Source organism: Ambystoma mexicanum, chromosome 11 (genome assembly GCF_040938575.1).
Source record: "Ambystoma mexicanum isolate Mex_15411 chromosome 11, UKY_AmexF1_1, whole genome shotgun sequence".
NCBI lineage: Eukaryota > Metazoa > Chordata > Amphibia > Caudata > Ambystomatidae > Ambystoma > Ambystoma mexicanum.
In genome coordinates this window covers 1337094595-1337114701 of record NC_090934.1, presented here as the reverse complement: position 1 = coordinate 1337114701, position 20107 = coordinate 1337094595, and positions in this window count along the sequence as shown.

Sequence of the window (20107 nt, the reverse complement as noted above, 5' to 3'; positions counted from 1 at the left end):
GTAACTTTGGGTCTCACCCTAAGTTACTAGGGCAATCCAGACATGGACTCCTTGCTCACTATTCTTAGAGAAGCACAGATCCACCCTACTGATGAGGTCCAACCAGACCGAAACACGTGTCTGGGGTTTCTGTTGGTACTCTTGTTTAGAAGAGATTGCCTAGCATTTCGGTGCTGCACTGCCCCAGGGCAGAACAAAGACTGATATGTTTGGGATATATCTTCTCTGTGAAAGTTAGTGAGCTAAAGACTCTGGGTAAGTCTCTCGTAACCAGGACTAATGTCTGGCAGAGCGACTCCCAGGACCCCCTTGTTAAAATGATCAAGGAATTATTAATAATAATGGACCGCAGAGGATAATGATGGTGCTCATGAGAAAGGTCCAGGTTGATAGACGAAACTGATCACAACATATCTAGATAAGGATTAAGTGTTTTTTGTTTAGGAACACCACACACTAAAAAAGAAGAAACAGAAACATCTTATTAAACATGGAAATAATGTAGCAGCATTTAGTATCATTTTAGGAAGACTTGGAGAGTGTGCCAAAATGTCAGGTAGACTATAGGGCTTTTTGGCATAGGTCTAGAAAAATGAATTAGGAGAATAAGAAAATAAATAATTCAATTTAAACAGTATTAGAATTAGGAGCTCAGTTTAAAAAATTGACGTCATTTGGATGAAATAAATAAATACATAATGAATGAAAGGAAAAATGAATAAATAAATGAATGGGTGAATGAATGATTGGACATTAAAAGAATAAGAAGCATAAATAATTGCAAAATTCGAATTTTGAAATAATAAATGGCACCAATTGGTGGCCAAAACTGAAAAAAGTTGTGCATTTCAATAAAAAAGAATTATGGGATTAATAAAGCACCAAAGGGGTATGGTTGACCAAAAATGAGTTAACCGTACAAGGAACATTTTGTACTGAGCCAATTCAAGAGAACATACATGGGTAAGTAAATTAACATTATTTTAACGTATTTAATGGGGGTGGTTTACATTTTAGAAATGACGATCATGGACCTTTCTTGATCATAGGAGGAATGTCTGCATGGCCTTAATAAGGGAAGAGACAGTATATTACGACAAAGGTGAGTGCTAGTGAATAGAGAGAGAAGAAACAAGGTGAGTATGGGCTCACACCACAGGGTGTGGACACACTGTTGATCATTATTAGGAGTAAGAAGACCCAGGTGAGTACCTAATGAAAAAAATGGCAGTTATAGATACAGTGTTTCAAATAAGTAGCCTTTTTTTGCGAGATAGGTGCAAACAGGTGTGAGCATAAGAGTAGCATATAGATGCAAGCATGACCACCTCAGACAGCGCAGGACATAGAAGACGTCAAATAAAACGTGGGTAACCCTTTTTAATTTTTGATAGTTGGCTTGATCCCAAAAAGGGTAGTTTTGACAAACGGATAGGAAATATTTAGGACAGGCAAAACAATGTAGTTTTTACTCTGGGACCCCCATCCGACCCATAGTCGGGGTTTGCTGAGAAGCACTTTAAGACAAGATAGGAGCACCCTTGATATGGATGGGGGTGCAGATTAATACTCCAACACCGAATCAATAATGACAACTCCACGGTTTGGCAAAGGGAGTCCATTTAATGACAAGTAGAAAAAACAGGGAGTTTCATGAATATCAGCGGATGTGTGATCTTCTCTCTCTCTTCACATCTCCAACAAACTTCATAAAAACCATAACATTTATACTGAAAACTCGTCATCATTGACGTTTAACACTTAAAAGTTGGCATGCACTTCTATTGGTTCAGGAAAGGTAACTTTAATATAGGTACTATATCTGTATATGGTAACAAAGTAAGGGGATTCGATAAACACTGTCAGGTGGGACATTTAAGCCCTATCTTCAAAATGGCTACTGTAGATGTCACTAAAAGTATGACGTCCCATTGGTGCTACTAACTATAGGACCATAGTTTACTTGGTCCTCTGTGATTGGCACCAACCCCACTCATACTTTTCCACTTTGCTTAGCAGCATGCAGAATGGTCGACCAGGTGAAGGGTGCCCCTTGGCTCCCCCGGCCTTCCTCCAATTATTGTTACAATCAATCCTCACTTTAGTGGCCATGTGTCAATTATTTCACTGTGGTTGGCCTCGAGCCTGCATCTCTTGTCTGGAAAAGTTCTGATATCTTTGCCTGGCCTACTGCCATGCGTAGGTGTGAAGGTCTCACTTCTCCTTGCTCAGCTGGTCACGTGATTCAGACACTGTGAATTTTCCTCTTCTTTATGTAATTTGTGTATTTGATTTTCGTTTCACCCACCATCTGCCTTCAGTTTTTTATCTTGGCCTTTCTGAAGCAGGATATTCTGTTCTTAGCTAATTAATTGAAGCTACTGTTCGTCTATTCTACTGATACGACCTTGGCTTTTTCTGGCACGAGTTGCCTCTGCTGAGTTTCATTTCTGCCGCTTTTTTTTCGATTTTGCTACATATGAAGCTCTCCTCCTGTGGCCTTTAGTAACTTTTGGTTAATTCTGCTTCTTGTGCAAAGAGGACGTATACTTATATAATGTGCTTCCTTTGAGGGAGATATGTATAGGTGGCGCTTGTCGCACCTTCTTTCTACTAAGCATAGCAAGCTGCACGATTTTCTTAGCTTTCTTGTGGTTCTAAGCATATGTACATGCATAAACTGTTCGAATATCTTGATCATGCTTACAGCTTAAGCTTCTTACATTTGACATTGTCCTTTCACTTTTAGGTTCACAATGCACGTCGTTCATGGCGTTTCGCCTCTTTACGTCATTCTCTGGTCTTCATTTCTTCTATATGTGAGTTAGTCCGAGTTCTTGTGACGTCACCATCCGTCTTACATTAAGACCTCCTTTGCTTCTTCAGGGACTGCACTTAGATGATCTTCATTTCGTTTCATTTGTTGATATGGTTTTCTCAATGGGTACCTTACTGTCCATGGTTTCCTTGTTATTGGTACTTTAATAGGCATTGTTCTTCTGATGGATACTGGAAAGAGCACCACTGCGGCTCTCTGCAGGTTTATTTGCTCATCATACGTCACATATTCCGGTGAGAACGTTCCAGGTGCATCAAAATGGACGGTTGGATTGCAAGCTGCATTTGGGACCTCCTCTACATTCCCCCCTCTGGGCGATTCATCAACCACTTTCTCCTCTTTCTTTGCATCCATCTTCTTTGGTTCCTCTGCATTCACTTTAACTTCATCGTCTGGGTTAATTCTTTCTTCATCTTCTGGGTCTATACATGATGGTCTGAAGAAATGTCTCTTTGGGCTACATATCTTTATTACTCCTTTTAAACTTCATGCTGTTCTCACGTGTTCATCCTTGTTCCACGTCATCAGTTGACACTATCCATTTGGGCTGCAGTAAACTCATCTTCCCACATAATTTCTATGCTTCCTTGGATAAGAAACTTTGTTCCTTTTGGTGCATGAATGCTGGCCTTCACAAAGTCTCTTATTTCTTTGTCAGTCAGGTCTTTGGGCTTCCATCCTGGCTTGACATCAATCATGATCTTCATCCCTATGGCCTAATCCTAGCAATATTATCACTATCAGGGCTCCTAGGAACTTGAACACATCTGCCATCCATTGTGGAACCCATGAGAATAGTCATACAAACCAACTGTCATCATCAACTTTGTCAGTTTCATCAATCATCTGATTCTGTAGTTTCGTCAACATACCTATGGCCTCCGTTAAAATTCCATTTTCTTCATCATGAGATGGTATAAATGTGCAACTTGATTCTCCAATTTTTGCACAAACACCTCCATCCATAGCAGCTGTGATTATGTCAAGTAAATATCTGTTCTGGAGAGTCATCAGTCGGACTGCCCTTAACTCCTCTTTGATTGCTTTGAATCCCTTTATGGTTCTGTTGATGGTCTGCAGTAACTCCCATCTTGTTATCTGCAACCATTTAGTATTTGCTCCAACTTGAAATCTTGGCATGAAGATTGTCATGAACACCGATGAGGTGAGGCTGTACAGCCTGTGTTCATATGGGATGTATGAAAAGCTTCTTCTGATTTGGCAGAAAAGTAATTCTCTCACTTCACAGTCAGTAGTTCCACATATCTCTTCTTCCTCAGGTGAGCACCTGCTTTCGGGAAACTGTCAATGTTCATGTCACTTTTCGGGATCAGCAACGCTGGAACGTGGACATTCACTATTGTGCATATACCTCCCCAGTTTCTTGGCAGTCTGATGTATGTTTTGGGTCTACATGCCCAGTAATGGTCCATAATTACTGCAGTTACATGTACCATTCCTGGAGCGTCAAAAATTTGTCGACAGTTCTGATTCTCTCCCATCTTCCTTGTGCCAATATTCCTGAAGCAGAATGTTGGGCTTTCCAGCGGCACTATCTGCAATGGTCCTCGTCTGTCTTCGACCCATGTCAGCAGTTTTACAAGCTTTGGCCACAATGGCTTGCATCCATTTCGCACTATGTTTATGGTAGGTTCGTATTGACCTATGACCATCCACGCTCTGCAGATCACTACTCCTTCCTCCCAAACGTCTGGTGAAAGCACTGTTCCCCAAATCTGCATTTGGCCTCTGTTTTTCCAACTTCAGGCTTCTTCTGGAGTTTTTCCTAGGACATTTAGCTTCTGGTTTGCTTCTCTTCTGATTTATGTCCTTTAACTCCAGGCTTCTCATATCTGATCACAATGTGTTTTGTTTTTCCATTGTTTCTTCTCTTTATTTCCTGGACAGTCAGTTGCCCATTTCACTGAGGCATCGCTACCCATGAACTGACCTCTGGTCTTGCACATTGCTACGTGTGAAAGACAGTGTGCTGTTTGGGCATCAATTTCGACAGCTACGAAGATCTTGATCTTCCCCATGCTGTACGGTAGGAGTGCACAAACAAAACATTCCCCCTCTGAACTTCGTCTTCCAACTTCTTTCATGTTCTGGTACCAGATGTTGTTTCCCAAGTCTGCTGTGCTGTCCAAATAGTCATTTAGTTCATTGTCATCTCCTTGTATGCTTCTCTTGATCCTTAAGATTTTCATGTTCGCTATAACTACATCCCTGAATGCATCCTTATGGCTTCTGCATGCTGGAAGATTCTCGGGTATCCTATGTACATGGTGCAGGCCTCTTCATCTGTACCATTTGAGTAGACAAAAGACTGGCAGTTCTTTCCTTGTCCTCTTGCATCTTTTTTCTTCTGGTTAGAAATGCCCATATCATCCACTGTGACATTGGTCCAGTATATGGCTGTATTTTAGGACTTGTACTCATCCCCTTCATCGGATCATGTGTACTTGTTAATGTTGTCTCTGTTGGTTTATTCTCCAACTCTTGTCTCTTCAGGAGTTCAGCATTTTCCATTTGTCTTTTCACCTCACTTGCAGTAGAACTTCTCATAGTAGTCAGTCTCTTCTTCTCCCATGCTTCGGATTGTAGTTCTGCAGTTATTGACACTAGGCCTGGTGTGTGTGCATTCAGTGTTTGCATGTGTGTGGTTGTTAGTAACCTTTTTACATTCACACTCTGCCGACCCTGTCTCCGGCTTTTCAATTTGCTTGTTACCATAAGTGTCTGTGTGCGTCATTGCTAATCACATCCATATCAACAGGCCGATTCATGGAATAATTAGCGCGGCGCAAGTGGGCAAAAACGTGCGAATCGCAGTGCAATTGCGAAAATCGCACGAAAAGCAGCGCACGTCGATTCATGGAAGGCCGTGCGCGAGAAAACCAGCGGATGTGCGAAAAAAGTGCGCGGCGCACGTTGGCGCACAGGCCATCTAACAGCGTGCGCCAGGTCCCTGCGAAAATCGCACAGGCCACAGCGAAAATCGCACATAGCGCGGCGCACGCAACAAAAGTAGGCGGACACGGGCATAACACTCGGAATGGGGAACAACTTGCCAAAACGTGGGCGTCACGGGGGAAGTACAGGGCACAAGTGCGCGGAACGCCCACACGCTCGCCTACAACACGTATTCATGGAATAGAATAGGGGAAAAAAGCGCACGCTCAAACCAGCGCACAGGCACAAACACGACCGCCACAAGAAAGCAGGCGGTAGCGTCTCTGCGGCTGTAAGAAATGTGCGCCAAAAGGTGCGCCAACAAATCGCACCTATATACTGCCATGATGAATGTCCCATACTGTGGCCCTCCAGGAAAAATGACGTGCAAAGGGGTACCCACAAACACGGACACCCGCTGACAAAAAATACGTGTGCGTGTATACCGGGGTGCGCGGGAAGTCTAACACGCGATTTCAGCAGGGTACGTGCATCACAGGGGTTCGCGTGAAGTTTCACACGCGATCGGGTCTGGGGGAGCGGGCTACGTGTATATCAGGGGTTCGCGTGAAGTTCCACACGCGAACAGCCTGGGCGCGTGTATTTCAGGGGTGCGCGGGAAGTTCCACACGCGAACAGCCTGGGCGCGTGTATTTCAGGGGTGCGCGGGAAGTTCCACACGCGAATAGCCTGGGCGCGTGTATTTCAGGGGTGCGCGGGAAGTTCCACACGCGAATATCCTGGGTGCGTGTATTTCAGGGGTGCGCGGGAAGTTCCACACGCGAATAGCCTAGGCGCGTGTATTTCAGGGGTGCGGGGGAAGTTCCACACGCGAATAGCCTGGGGGCGCGTGTATTTCAGGGGTGCGCGGGAAGTTCCACACGCAAAGAGCCTGGGCGCGTGTATTTCAGGGGTGCGCGGGAAGTTCCACACGCGAACAGCCTGGGCGCGTGTATTTCAGGGGTGCGCGGGAAGTTCCACACGCGAATAGCCTGGGCGCGTGTATTTCAGGGGTGCGCGGGAAGTTCCACACGCGAATAGCCTGGGTGCGTGTATTTCAGGGGTGCGCGGGAAGTTCCACACGCGAATAGCCTAGGCACGTGTATTTCAGGGGTGCGGGGGAAGTTCCACACGCGAATAGCCTGGGGGCGCGTGTATTTCAGGGGTGCGCGGGAAGTTCCACACGCGAACAGCCTGGGCGCGTGTATTCCAGGGGTGCGCGGGAAGTTCCACACGCGAACAGCCTGGGCGCGTGTATTTCAGGGGTGCGCGGGAAGTTCCACACGCAAATAGCCTGGGCGCGTGTATTCCAGGGGTGCGCGGGAAGTTCCACACGCGAATAGCCTGGGCGCGTGTATATCAGGGGTGCGCGTGAAGTTCCACATGTGATTTGACAGTGTGGGTCCTCCCAGGTGTACCCTGTACACCCTCCACGGCCCCTGCAGGCAGCCCACACCACAGGGGACTACCCTGCATCCCTGGTCATGTCCCGCAGGCAGCCCACCCACCATGGGCATGCCCCCCAGCAAAGGCACATGTCTCCTTGAACTAATGAACACCAACTCATGTCCCCTTGCACCCCCACCCCCCAGCACTGTGGGGCACCTGCCAGCAGGCCCCCACCCATGTCCAACTCATGTCCCCCACCACCCCCACCCCCCAGCACTGTGGGGCACCTGCCAGCAGGCCCCCACCCATGTCCAACTCATGTCTCCCACCACCCCCACCCCCCAGCCACCAGGGTCAGCCTCCACCAGGCCCCCACTCATGTCTCCCACCACCCCCACCCCCCAGCCACCAGGGGCACCCTCCACCAGGCCCCCACTCATGTCTACCACCACCCCCACCCCCCAGCCACCAGGGTCAGCCTCCACCAGGCCCCCACTCATGTCTCCCACCACCCCCACACCCCAGCAGTGCAGGGTCACCCTCCACCAGGCCCCCACTCATGTCACCCACCACCCCCACACCCCAGCAGTGCAGGGTCACCCTCCACCAGGCCCCCACTCATGTCTCCCACCACCCCCAAACCCCAGCCACCAGGGGCACCCTCCACCAGGCCCCCACTCATGTCACCCACCACCCCCACACCCCAGCAGTGCAGGGTCACCCTCCACCAGGCCCCCACTCATGTCACCCACCACCCCCACACCCCAGCAGTGCAGGGTCACCCTCCACCAGGCCCCCACTCATGTCTACCACCACCCCCACCCCCCAGCCACCAGGGGCACCCTCCACCAGGCCCCCACTCATGTCACCCACCACCCCCACCCCCCAGCCACCAGGGGCACCCTCCACCAGGCCCCCACTCATGTCACCCACCACCCCCACACCCCAGCAGTGCAGGGTCACCCTCCACCAGGCCCCCACTCATGTCACCCACCACCCCCACACCCCAGCAGTGCAGGGTCACCCTCCACCAGGCCCCCACTCATGTCTCCCACCACCCCCAAACCCCAGCCACCAGGGGCACCCTCCACCAGGCCCCCACTCATGTCACCCACCACCCCCACACCCCAGCAGTGCAGGTTCACCCTCCACCAGGCCCCCACTCATGTCACCCACCACCCCCACACCCCAGCAGTGCAGGGTCACCCTCCACCAGGCCCCCACTCATGTCACCCACCACCCCCACACCCCAGCAGTGCAGGGTCACCCTCCACCAGGCCCCCACTCATGTCTACCACCACCCCCACCCCCCAGCCACCAGGGGCACCCTCCACCAGGCCCCCACTCATGTCACCCACCACCCCCACCCCCCAGCCACCAGGGGCACCCTCCACCAGGCCCCCACTCATGTCACCCACCACCCCCACACCCCAGCAGTGCAGGGTCACCCTCCACCAGGCCCCCACTCATGTCACCCACCACCCCCACACCCCAGCAGTGCAGGGTCACCCTCCACCAGGCCCCCACTCATGTCTCCCACCACCCCCAAACCCCAGCCACCAGGGGCACCCTCCACCAGGCCCCCACTCATGTCACCCACCACCCCCACACCCCAGCAGTGCAGGGTCACCCTCCACCAGGCCCCCACTCATGTCACCCACCACCCCCACACCCCAGCAGTGCAGGGTCACCCTCCACCAGGCCCCCACTCATGTCTACCACCACCCCCACCCCCCAGCCACCAGGGGCACCCTCCACCAGGCCCCCACTCATGTCACCCACCACCCCCACACCCCAGCAGTGCAGGGTCACCCTCCACCAGGCCCCCACTCATGTCACCCACCACCCCCACACCCCAGCAGTGCAGGGTCACCCTCCACCAGGCCCCCACTCATGTCTCCCACCACCCCCACCCCCCAGCACTGTGGGGCACCTGCCAGCAGGCCCCCACCCATGTCCAACTCATGTCCCCCACCACCCCCACCCCCCAGCACTGTGGAGCACCTGCCAGCAGGCCCCCACCCATGTCCAACTCATGTCTACCACCACCCCCACCCCCCAGCCACCAGGGTCACCCTCCACCAGGCCCCCACTCATGTCTACCACCACCCCCACCCCCCCAGCACTGTGGGGCACCTGCCAGCAGGCCCCCACCAATGTCCAATCCATGCCCCCCTGCACCTGGGTCCCAACATTCCCCAATCATGTCCGTAATGCCCATCCTCCCCTGCCAAAAGGCCCAGCCAACTATCACACCCACCCACATATCAAAGGCAATTACATGTTACACCCCCAATTTAAATAATGCAATTTAACACATGTCTGTCACACACAATGGCTGCAAGTGAATGACAAAACACCCAACATGACATGCCTGAAAGCAATGAGATGATACGACACATTGAAGATTAAAAAAATAATATGTATTTAACAGCAAGTAGAATGGAAATGAAATAAGAAAAAACACAAAGCAAATCAAACAAAACAAGATGAATGTCCAAGAAAATAATCTGAAAAATTAAAATAAGCCAATGAAGAAGATCATCCGGGGTCCATGAGCCCTACCAAATTAAACCTAACTGACTACTAACTAAAAAGTGAACTATATACAAAAAAGTGGTGCATTGTCCAATCGCAACCAAAAAAAAATCAAAAAAACAAAGGAAACCTAACCCTAACTATACAACTATATACAAAGGCAGCGGGCTATTCGGACGGCTCACTGGTTGTTGTCATGGGCCAGGGCATCATCGAACTCCTGGTCAATGGCTTGTAGGCGGGCATGTTCCCTGGCCCCGAGGTCCCGCAGGGATAACGCAGTGTCAAGCTCAAACTCCCTGCGAAGACCCTCGAGGCACTCAGCCCGCCTCAGCGCCCTCCGCATGGAGTCCTCCGCCCTGACCATCGTGAGCCGTTCCTCCTCTGCCCGCTGCCGCTCCGCACCTATCCGCTGGCCAAACTCCTCCCACACGGAACACACCACCATCCCAGGGTTGCCCTGCCCTCCGGCCGATGCCTGCCCCTCTGATCTTGATGGCCCCGAGCCATGATGCCTCCCACGTCGAGCCCGCTGCTGCCTCCGACGCCACTGCCTCTGCCAGCACGACGGCATCCAGGCTGATGGAAACCACCGACGCCGTCGTGCACGTGCCCTGCCCGATGATGCCGTCACATCTTCCATCTGCTGGGGTACCACTTGCTGTGTTGTCCACCCCTGCTGGACCTCCGACTCCCAACTGTGGCAGGGATGGGATCCCCACCGAGCTGGCTGCATTGGTCGGGGCAGGTCCACAGGGGGCCCTGGTGGCATCTGGGCCGGAAGACGACAAGGAGAACGACCGGTGGATAGCCTGCACAGAGGAGGAGAGGGCCGTCAGATTGGCCAACACATGCAGGAAACCCCCGAACATGGGCGATCCCAATTGGGCCACGTCGGCACGGTGCACTTCGTGATGACGTGCGTGCTCCTCCCGGGAAGCACGCACGTCATCACGAATCACAGCCGTGCGCATCGCGACCCCAATCAGGACCTTCTCCACGCGGCCAGGGGTTACCACGTCCGCAGGTGGAGGGGAGTCAGGTGACATGGACATCCCCTCTACCTGCGGACGGGCCTGGGACGGGGCATCCCTGCTGGTGCATGGTGGTGCACTCACAGGGTCAGGGACAGTGACATGCACAGGCCCCTCCACGGTGACCTGTGCTGCCTCCTGCCCCTGGCCCTGGACTGCACCACTTGCACCAGCAGGGATGCTCCCACCAGGCCCCATGTGTGCACCAGGGCCGGCCTCCTCCTCCTCTGTGCAAACCACCAACCTGGATGGCTCCTCACCGTCTCCCGCCATAGCAGGCCCCTGTGGGGGCTCACCCACCCCTTCCGCTGCAGCCGTGGGGGCATCCCCGCCGCCTTGCTCCACAGCGCCGTCTCCGCCCTCTTCTTCACTAGCCGCTGCGTAGAGGGAGACAAAGTACACAAGCATCAGGCTACTGTACAATGGTCCCCTAGACAGGAAGCAATAGCAGATGAGCACCACTGTCAAAGTACACTTCCATCATGTCCCTCCACAACACATGGGTCAGTCCAGGCAAAACACACACAGTAACAGGCATGGTGCATGCCATGGACATTTCCATGCATGTCCAATGGACTCTAGAAACATTCAATGATATGTAACTCACATGCATCATGGCTCATGCATATCACATGCACACACTTCACCTCAGTCACATCCATCTGGCCCCAAACACACCGAACACAGGCGAAACAAGGGTAAGTTGGGTGCGCCACTGAATCTGTGCATTGTCACACACATGTGTCATGCATCCATGGCATGCACAAGTCACAGACACGCAGGTCAGGCACACAGACATGGCTACCATATATGTACCTGGCATCAGCACCCATCCTTCACCCCCATCCATGTCCAGGTACAGAGACTGGCATGCTCTCATGTCCAAAATCTGCATAGGGCTCCCCATGCCGCATTTCAACACATGCAACAACCATGTGGGTCACACATCACTGGTCGCACATGCATTACCATGATGTCCCTGCACACATACATGCATACATGGCCCATGGCACACATACAGGCAAGTATCATAGAACCAGCACACCGCAACATGCCCTGTCTCACACAGTAATGCTTGGACACATACCGCTCAACTCCAGACGGGCCTCCCTCTCAAGGACCTGGGCGTGGAGCGCTGGGCGTATGCGTTCCAGGACCCTCTTCTGGATGGAACTCATGCGGCCCCGGCCCCCCTCCACGAGGCGCCGGGCCTTCACAAGGGTCCTGGACCTCAAGTCCTCCCAGCGCTTCTTGATCTTCTGGACGTTGCGGGTTGCCACCCCCTCCGCGTTGATGGCAACCACACAGTCGGCCCAGATCCTCTCCCGTCCTTCCTTGCTGGCGCGGGACGATCCAAAGAGGGCATCATACTGCCCCAGGACATGCTCCACCAGGACACCAACTTCGGTGGCAGTGAAGCTGGTGCCCCTCTGCCCCTCTGGCCTGGGGTTGCCACTGGTGCCAGATGTGGAAGTGCCCGACATGGCAACCCCAGAGGCAGGTGTGGGTGGGCAACTGGGTCCTGGGGCTGGGCTGTGGAGCGATGTAATCCCAGTTGGGAGTCTTCAGTTCCAGCAGGGGGGGACACAGCAACTGGACCCCTGCAGATGGCTGATGTGCAGGCACCAAATGGCAGGGCACGGTGGCAGCAGGCAGGCAGGCAGGCAGGCAGCAGCAGATCCCGTGGTGCGTGTGAATTTCCACACGCTATTGGACTGGGAACTGGATTCCAGGGGTGCACGGGTCACACGCTGTATCCCGTGGTGCGTGTGAATTTCCACACGCTATTGGACTGGGAACTGGATTCCAGGGGTGCGCGGGTCACACGCTCGCCTAGAACATACCGTTCCTAGCAGCAGTGGCAGTGGGCTACCAAAGGAGGAGGAGGAGGATAGTCAGGGCCAGAATATTCACACCCAGAACCAGCCTTTTCGGGATGCCTGATGACCAGGTGTATGGGAGGTACAGGTTTCCACCACACATAATACTGGACCTGGTGAGTGAGTGGGAGGATGACCTCACATCACCCACCCTGTGCTCCCAAGCACTCAGCCCCCTGGAGAAGGTCCTCAATGTACTGCACTTCTTAGCCACTGGATCATTTCAGCGGACAAGTGCCATAGTGGGTGGGGTGTCACAGGCCACCCAGTCACGCTGCCTACACCAGGTCTTGAACATCATGACTGCACGCCCATCAGTCCGCAGGCACATATACCTGCCCAGAACACCTGCAGAAAGGCATGCTGCCGCCCTGGATTTTTACGCAGTGGCACGATTCCCCAAAGTGCTAGGTGCCATCGACTGCACCCATGTGGCTCTACGTCCCCCCAGGGCATCTGAGCACATCTATAGGAACCGCAAGCACTGGCATTCCATCAACGTGCAGGTAGCATGTAATGCCAAGGGAATCATCACCTCAGTATATGCCAACTATCCCGGCTCCACCCACGACAGCTTCATTTACCGAATGTCCACCCTAAGCCGGGACCTAGAAGCTGGGCGGCATGGCGATACATGGCTGCTTGGTGAGTATGTATGCCACTGCACATGCATGCATGTTGGATACTGAGCAAGGTCACAACCTCACCAATGATACCAATCCCCACCTCCACAGGGGACAGTGCCTACCCTCTCAGCCCCCACATGATGACGCCAATTCGGAACCCCACCACGCCACCCCAGGTAAGATATAACACAGCCCACATTACAACCAGGGGCATAGTGGAGCGCACATTCGGAGTGCTAAAGTCACGCTTTCGCTCCCTTGACCGTTCTGGCGGGCAGCTGTTATACGCTCCCCCAGTAGTGTGCAGGATCATAGTGGCAGCATGTGTCCTGCACAACGTTGCAACACGCCGGGGCCTGGCCGTGGACATGGTGGTAGCCCCACATCCCCAACCACATGCACAGCCGCTGCGCATGGGAGGGGAAAGGGCACGGGGGAGGCAGCCCGTACACAGCTAGTGGCTAATTACTTCACATAGAAATCACACCCCTGTGGAGTGCACACTGCCCTGGCACATTCCATCTGACAATCAATGATGACTCAACCTGACACTGATCATGAATGTCTGGAGAATGAACCGGGAATACCATGTCAGCCTGAGATTGTTCACCTGGAAGTGTCACAATGTGTGCATCCCTACCCACACAGACACCACCAATGCAGTTTTGTGAAGTTACACATTGAAGCAGCTAAAATGAATACCCACTTGCAAAATGCAACAAGAGGACAGTGCCATGTCAGCCAACCCAACCCCAGCACTGCCACACGACACACCGTGCCATGTCATGCTAATTGCAGGTAAACAAAGTAATCCCCACAACATGACATCACTCTCACTATGTACAGTGGCACTATTAGAAACCTGCAACACCTGATATGCTCACAGCAATGCCGGACCAACAACATACTTGAGCACGTAGTACCATTAACATGACATCACAAATGTTACATATTAGTAGTCTCACCACCTGGAAATGCCTGCACTCCCACCACTACCAACTGTGCAGTGTTGGCGCCATGTAGAGTTGTAGGTGCACTGCTGCCAACATGGTCCCCATCTCCAGACTAGAGGTCCTTGTGTGGACTTGAGGAAGGGACCTGCAAATTGGGAGGTAGACACAGAAGAAGAGTTACACATCAATGCAACATGCAGTGTACAACACAACAGCAATATGCACTATGAATGTATACACAGTATTGACTACAGACTGGCCACACAGCTCATGGGAGTCCAACGTCACTGTGTAATTCACTGTCACTTGGGCACACCCTTTGCAAGCCCATGGAAACGGGAAGCAGGAGGGGTGTGTGTGACTCAAACCCAAGCATCTGAACCAAATACATTACAAGCCTGCATGTGCCCAGCCACAATGCAGCGTATGCCCACAGGAACCACGGAAGCCAACAGATCGAAGCCAACAGATCGAAGCCAACACATCGAAGTCAACACATCGAAGCCAACACATCGAAGCCAACACATCGAAGCCAACACATCGAAGCCAACACATCGGAGCCAACACATCGGAGCCAACAGATCGGAGCCAACAGATCGAAGCCAACAGATCGAAGCCAACAGATCTTCCCAAAAAAATTGGGAATAAAAGAAATAAAAATAAAAATAAAAATAAGAAACAATCAAAAATGGCCATTGATGGGCCCGGGGGGGTTGGGGAGGCCACCCAGGAGGTCCGAGGACAGGATGCACACCAGAACCCAACTGCGTGGATCCTGGGAAGATAAAACACCTCCATGGGCTCATGGCCCACACGGCTACCCTATTGTGGGAGTATCACTGCTGTCGCTATTATCACCCTGTGCAGCTGCATCCGGAGGTGGTTGCACTATGGGAGGCAGCCCACGCAAGGCCCTAGTCTGCTCCTCCATGGCTGCAAGCATGCGGGTGTGGTAGGTCTGGTTCTGGAGGATGAGTGTGCGGAGGTCCCCATGCAACAACTTACGGGATGCCCGGACCTCCGCCCTCGTTGCCTGCATCTCAGCTGAGAGCGTACGGGTGAGACGCTCCAGCTGCTGTTCTGTCCTTTGGTGTGTTGAAGCCTCAAGCTCAACAAGAGTCGTCCTGAGGTGTAGGAGCTCCTGCCTCAGGGCTTCCCTGTGGCCCTGGGACTCAATGGAGATGGCCTCCTGCAGAGTCGCCAGTGCCGCCCGCCTGTCCCTGTTGTTCCCCAACATGTCCTCCCTGTGTGACTGGCAGATGGAGTCGGTTGCCTGCTCTAGTCGCTCCATCAGCCTTTCTGGGGGGACAATGGAAGTGGCCACCCTATCCATGGCCTGAGCCATCATCTCGGATGATGCAGCCTGTTGGGTAGCCATACCGTAAATGGATTGCTCCCATGCGGTATTGCCGGGTGGCGTACGGCCACCACGTCAGCGGGCACCACACCTGTCTGGGGCAAGGCGAACTGCGCCTTGCTGTGCCGGCACTGCCTGAGGCTGCAGGACTGCATTCCCCCTCTGATCTGCTGGCCCAGGAACAGGATCAGATGTCGCGGAGTGTGACCCTGCATCCGTAACCACCGAAGGCGTAGCTGCCAACACTGACATCCCCATGGAGGGTACTGACCCTGGTGCAGGTGGGTGAGACAGAACAGAATCCCTCCCTGGAACACTCACCTGCGACGGCACGTAGGTCTCATCCGAATCAACACCTGAGTACAGCTCGGGGGAGGTGCAGCCAGAGACACCCCTTGAGAGCACGACCTGCAGCACTTGTGGGTTCTCCCCCACCACCACACCACGTCCCTCACTGGTGGTTGGTCGGCCCTGGGACACCTCCTGGGTCTGCACCATCTCCACAACCCCAGCAGTATCAGGTGCGTCTTCCCCTGCAAAGACATGAAAACAAAGAAATGGAAACAGGCATTAGCACCATGGCACACATTGAGGGCTGAGAAGCAAGAGAACCAGTACTTGATTGACACATGTCCCACATGACTAAAACCCTCCCATGCATGCACCCTCACTGCGTATGAAGTGCAGGCAAATGGCACACACTGATGACACCAAGATGGAAGATGAACACATTTTCTGCATGCTGCCTGGCAGTGGCATCACACATTGGCCTGTGATTGGCAGGTGAGACACACATGCCATCACACAGATGGCATGTACCATTGCTATTGAGTGAAGATGGAGAGGAGGGCAGCACCTATTCATTCAGTCCAGTTCCCGCATGTAATAGCTTTTCTAATTCTAACAGGTCAGATTTTTCACCTGGAGCTGCCAGTCTGAAATGGTCAAATTGCACAGGGACATGTGTGTACAAATGATATCCAGGTAACAAAGTCACTCCACTTTACCATACCCATGTCAGACATGTGACTAGTGGACAGCGACATGCCTAGTGAAAGTGGTGGAATGCAAACAAACAGACTGAATGAACAGTGAAAAAGAAGCAAATATGTTGTGTCAAGGTGACACTTCAAGGGCAACTGGCGTGCAGTTGTGCTAGATGTCTACTGTTGGCAGAAGGGATACTGCTATGGCCAAATGCAGCTGCGCAGGAAGGATTGCATGAAGCACATGGCTGACCCATACGACTCAGGCGCACACACTCTCACCTGGCACCCGAACAGAAGCCCTCACACACACACCATGCACATGGATGACACACACATGCATGTGCACTCACCGGACAATGCCTCGTAATCAGCCAGATCTCCCACGCCTTGGATCTGTTCCTCCGTGACGTAGGTCCCAGCGACTGACTCATGTGGAGTGAGTTCCATGTCTACTACTGGAGACCCACCTCCAGTCACTAGAGTTGCGGCATGACTTGAGGCCAGCTTACTCTTTGCCCTGCGCTTTAGGTCATTCCAGCGCTTATAGCAATCATTGGCTGTGCGCCTCACGATTCCAAGGGCACTTACGATGTCCGCAACGGTCTGCCAGTGTGCCTGGCGTTGTGCAGGTGTGGTCTTGGATCCTGCAACAATGACCATCTCGTTGTCATGTCCGGACACATACTCGACAAGTGCATTCAGTTCGTCATCCGTGAAGCTGGGCTTCCTGGACGGGCCGGACTGTGTAGCCGTGTCTGGGGCATCAGCCTGTGCCGGACGAGCACTCTTCCTCTTCCGCTTGGAAGGTGGTGGTGATCCTGAGTGTCCTGCGCCGCTCTGGACACTAGGGGCAGGAGCCCTGGTGGATTCTGTATCAGGAGTGTGGGATTGCACACTCAGCATGGGAGTTGGTGCAGGCATTGGCTCTAGTGTGATGGTGTCAGGGGGAATGTCAGCAGCATGGACTAGGACCAACACTGTCCTGGCTGGGTGTGTGAGGGCTGGGGTGGATGGAGCCGCAGCTGCCCCTGCAGCCTCTCCGCCCTGCCTCCTTGGTGCAGCAGATGACCTTGCTGCACTAGATCCACGTGGCATGATGGCATCAACGTGCACCAGCGCACGTGTCGTAGCCCTGCTGACCTGGAAGTAAGCCATGGAGTCAGCCAGGTCTGGTGCCACAATGGGCTGGTCCAACAAGGGCTGAGCATGGATGGTGTCAGCCACTTCAGCCTCAACGGGAGGGGGGGATGGCGGGGAGGGGGGGGGGATGATGGGTGCCCTTGACTGGTCCTCCACACATGGGGGGACAGGCTCACCCTGCAAGTTCCGACCACGTCCCCTACCGGATCCACCACGGCCACCACTTGTGGCTCTTCCACCTTTGCCACCCTTACGGAATCCTCGCCTCCCAGCCATGGCACTGATGTTAATGTGCGTATGGGAGTGGATGTAGACTATTGTCCTGGGCAATTGGGGGTCAAAGGGGTTGGGTACCAGATGGTAATTGTACCCTAGTGCTCTAGCAAGGCTGAATGTAACCCCTAGGGAAAGATGACGGGTCACGCAACGCACAGGAGGCCCAAAAAGGGAGATGACGTGCACGCAACCCCTCCTAGACCACGTGTGCAGAAAGAAAAACCTGCACTACGCTGTGGCACCCAGAAACACAAGAATGAACGTATGCGTGTCACACGCAGCCTAGAATGACCTCTGAAGGGGTAGGCTACACACGGGGCAAGCACAGATGTTAGATACGTGCGTGACTCACCGTCTGCCTGGTAAACGAGCGTGTAAAAGGAGCACGTTTGGTTGGCAACACCCCCGCCAAAAGAAGATTTGTACGCTGTCTGAGGAGACAGGACAACAGTAGAAGGGAACACTGTTTGAGGGAACAGGCCCAGGTAAACCAGTAAAAGAGAAAAAAGAGAAAAAGCTGTCAGAGGTAACAGGGAATACGAACTAGAAACGCTGTGAAGTAAATCGCGTGTGAAACGACAAGAAGTACAGAATTCACCCACTCGCTCTCCATGAAAAGCACGTACAAGGAAAACGTGTTCTACACGTACCTTTTATACAGGCCCACACGTCCAGCGTCACTTACGCGGCGTGTACGCGCTAGGGCCATTTCCACCTATTACATGCTTTGTCACTTCTGCGTGTAGGGCTATTTCCACCAATTACACGCTTTGTCACTTCTGCGTGTAGGGCCATTTCCACCAATCACACGCTTTGTCACTTCTGCGTGTAGGGCCATTTCCACCAATCACACGCGATTACACTCTGACGTGCAGTCTTTCCACGTGTGCTCTGTCATCACGTGCTGTGTGGGAAACACCTGTGCGGGTCACGTCCCAGAAGCGCTTACGCGCTGAGGGCCTTTCCTCAGTTTTCACGCTGACGTGCAGGATTTTCACGTGCAAAATCACTCCGTACCAAGCTGGCCACGCGTACGCACACGGAATACCACGCTCCTGCCCGGAAGGCCGAACTACTGCCCCCCAGAGACCGAGCACGCTCCCACCTGCTGCTGCCTGACTGCCTGCTGCCCCTGCACTGCTGGGGGGTGGGGGTGATAGGGGACATGAGTGGGGGCCTGGTGGAGGCTGCCCCTGCACTGCTGGGGGGTGGGGGTGGGGTGGTAGACATGAGTGGGGGCCTGGTGGAGGCTGCCCCTGGTGGCTGGGGGGTGGGGGTGATAGGGGACATGAGTGGGGGCCTGGTGGAGGGTGCCCCTGCACTGCTGGGGGGTGGGGGTGGGGTGGTAGACATGAGTGGGGGCCTGGTGGAGGCTGCCCCTGGTGGCTGGGGGGTGGGGGTGGTGGTAGACATGGGTGGGGGCCTGGTGGAGGCTGCCCCTGGTGGCTGGGGGGTGGGGGTGCAGGGGACATGAGCAGGTGTGCAGGGTAGTCCCCTGTTTTGTGGGCTGCCTGCAGGGGAGCGTGGAGGGTGTACAGGGAACACCTGTGAGGACCCACCCAGCCTAATCGCGTGTGTAACTTCCCACGCACCCCTGTAATACACGTACCAAGCCAAATCGCGTGTGAGAATTCCCGCGCATACCTGAAATACACGTACCCTGCTGAAGTCGCGTGTAAAACTTCCCGCGCACCCGTGAAATGCATGCGCCCAGACTATTCGCGTGTGGAACTTCCCGCGCACCCCTGCAATACACGCGCCCAGGCTATTCGCGAGTGGGACTTCCCGCGCACCCCTGAAATACACGTAGCACGCTGGGAGACATGAGTGGGGGCCTGGTGGAGGGTGCCCCTGCACTGCTGGGGGGTGGGAAGGGTGGTAGACATGGGTGGGGGCCTGGTGGAGGCTTCCCCTGGTGGCTGGGGGGTGGGGGTGCAGGGGGACATGGGTGGGCGCCTGGTGGAGGCTTCCCCTGGTGGCTGGGGGGTGGGGGTGGGGTGGTAGACATGAGTGGGGGCCTGGTGGAGGCTGCCCCTGGTGGCTGGGGGGTGGGGGTGATAGGGGACATGAGTGGGGGCCTGGTGGAGGGTGCCCCTGCACTGCTGGGGGGTGGGGGTGGGGTGGTAGACAT